Source organism: Gambusia affinis, linkage group LG21 (assembly GCF_019740435.1).
Source record: "Gambusia affinis linkage group LG21, SWU_Gaff_1.0, whole genome shotgun sequence".
NCBI classification, from domain to species: domain Eukaryota; kingdom Metazoa; phylum Chordata; class Actinopteri; order Cyprinodontiformes; family Poeciliidae; genus Gambusia; species Gambusia affinis.
In genome coordinates, this window is record NC_057888.1 from 3,286,884 (window position 1) to 3,290,129 (window position 3,246).

Below are 3,246 nucleotides of genomic sequence, written 5' to 3' on the forward strand. Positions count from 1 at the left end.
GCTCACTAGCTCCATTTCCATTACAAATGTGAGCAAAACTTTAATATTCCATTAACATAGAAAAAACACAATTTCGCAGTCTAAGTGTTTCCATTAAATAAGAAACCAAATCACATGTGAATACATGATAAATCATTAAAAAAACATGTATCATCATCATCCTCCTCCTACCACTTCCTGTTTTCTTATTGATCGTTTCCGCCAGTAGTAACATCCAGTTGTTGGTCACATGACTCTGGTGAGGCAATAAAAAAATTTCCATTTCAGTTTTGCAAAATGCTCTCAAAAAGCCACCTCATCCCATAAACTTATCAAAAAACAAGCTTCTCCTAAATTAGCGTGTTGCCATTTAGTGAATTTATTTTCATATTTCAAAAACAAAATCTGACCAAGCATTTTTGTCTAGTTTCTAGTGTAAATATCTTATAAGACAACACTAACTTAAGAGTAAAGATGTAGCAGCTTATTTGAAGTAAATATTTCCTAATACAAATGAAAAGCACAAGTTCCACTGGCAGATTATGTGACTTATACCTAGAACTTTTTAATCAATATTAAATGAATTATTGACTTAGAACAAGTTCCTTTTTCGTCCAGAAAAGTTAGATGTAAGATAATTTTGTCTTTTTTCAAGTATAATAAGATGTTTGTTGTATAATACACCAACAATACTTGGTAAAATGTTATGTTTTTGCAGTGCAGTCAGTGAAAAACACTGATAGGTTCCATTCATCACTAATTCACCTTCAGCTTTTAAAGTAAGACTTTGTTTTTGCAGTGTAGTTTTAACTTGGGGGGATTTTAATTTATTTATTTTTGATACTTTCATGGAGATGCTTGTGCAAATGTGAAAAGGCATTTCTCTTTCTTCAGTCAGAGGCTTCTTTGAAATCGCTGTATTACAGACTGCTACAGCATCTACAACAAAATACAAGTTGCAACAACATTAATAAAGTATTTCTGAATTTAAATTCAAATGATTTTCCTAAAAGCAAGCAAGTGATTTCTGTTACGTCTCCAGGTGTCAAAATGACCCCTTTTTTGATGCTGCACAACCAGCTACCATAGGGAGCGATGCACCTTACCAGACATCCACACTTGTCTGCAGCGTTGTCAAAGCTGCCGCTACTTGAGAGCGGTTCTGCTCGATACGTCATGATTTGATTTGTAGCAGCAGAGCAAGTTTCAAAGGAGAAATGTGGGGAGAGAAAAGACGACTGGCAGCCCTGAAGTGGAGAAATGTGAAACCTCCTTCATAATAGGGGAGGAAAGATCGACAGTTACTATGTCGCCACTTGTCAGAAAGAGGAGTGGAGGTGCACTGCAGAGCGTGAGTTGTTCTCAAAGTAGTTTTACATGCTACCTTCTGCTAACTGTCAGAGCAAGACTTGGAGCAGGAAGGAGTTTAATAAAAGATGGAGCCTGTTGGGCACAGAAACTTACACAGAGGGAGAAAACAGCTGCAGCAGGCCACAGTTAACCATCTCGTTCTGAGCTGAAAGTGGACCAAGCTTTATTCCACCAGCTTTTGTCACAACGAAAAAGAAAAAAAATCCACAAGCATCTTCTGTACCCAATTAGGGAGCAAAGCTAATTAACTTTGTGGCAATGCTCTAGAAAGTAAGGGGATGGTGGTAAACAGGCTGTTGCCTGCATAGATTCAAACCCCATCAGCCAAAACAACAGAGATAATAAGGCAGGAATTACTGGACTTAATAAATCCAAGTTAATAACAGCGTGGCTCCATGTTTATGGGCCCTAACTGAGCAAAATAAACCTTAAAAGGTGATGGTGAAGCAGTGGGAAATCCAACCCTACACATTTAGATTTTACTCACAATTTTCAAAGAAACTGAAGGTAAGCACTGCAAAAACAAAATCTTACCAAGTGATTTTGTCTAATTTCTAAAGAAAACATGTTAATACTCCTGAAATAAGACAAAAGTAAACATTTCCAGCAAGAAATAGGAACTTGTTTTAAATCAATAATCCCTTAAAATTGATAGTAAAATAATCTGCCACTGCAACATGTTATAAATTAAAACAATTTTTCTAACAAAAACACAGAACAACTTGATCCTAATCTTTTTGCACCTACAAAAACACGATTTGTCCAACTTCCACACGTGGTACTAAATCAGAAACGTATCTGACCGTTTTCAAAATTTTGTCATCAAGATAAAAAATGAGTCATAATTCTGTTTTAGAAGAGGCCGGATGAAGTAAATCTGGGTGTAAAATATTGGTTATTATGGGTAGAAACTATTGATCCGGCCTGAAATCTGACCTGAACAATCAGAGTCACATAAAGACAGTTACAAAGTCGGCCTTCTATTGCCTGCAGAACATTTCCAGGATTAAACAACTAATATCTCAGGAATATCTAGGGAAAAAAACTCATCTGTGTTTTTGTTTAGTTGTTAATTATTGCAACAGTGTCTTCACACGTCTGAATTTAGTTACTGGTAAGGAATACTGGACTTTCTGTTGATATTGAAATGATAGAAAAGTAAAAACTGAAATGCTTATATTTTTTATTTTCTGATGGTTTAAGAGTTTGTCGTCTTAGGAAATTGTTTTGCATTTTTCTAATTTTACTAAAACTCTCACTGGTTCGATAAAAAAATGAAGAGCCGTTAAAAACCTCCTGGTTATTCCACCACATATTGATTTATGAACTCTTTAGTTCAGAAATCATTAGTCTTGTTGTTTCTAAATGAATATGAACTTGTTTTCTTTGCATTATTTGAGGTCTGAAACCTCAAATGAAGAGGCATATTTTTTTGTTATTTTGACCATTTCTCATTTTCTGCAAATAATTACTAACATTTTTGCTTGTAATTTCAGAGACATGTTGTCAGTAGTTTATAGAATAAAAGAACAATGTTCATTTTACTCAAACAAAAGAGTAAAATCAGAGAAACTGAGCATTTTAAGTGGTCTCAATTTTTTTCAGAGCCTTATGTCACAGTCAATCTTAAATTAAAAACTTTTAAGGGTAAAAAAGAAGAAAATTTACAAATAACTTCTTTAGTTATAGCTATGTGAAATGTTTTAACTCTGTTTTGTTTTGCGTTATATTTCAGTGCAGTGAAGTAGTAGATATTTGATATTTGATAATATATTCAGACCCATATTTTAGTGTTTGCAAACCTTCCATAAAACCCCTCATTCAGATGAGCAAATGTCATCTTAAGCAGAAACAGATGGATTAGAGGTTTTCTTCAGATTTCTTGTATCCAGTGGA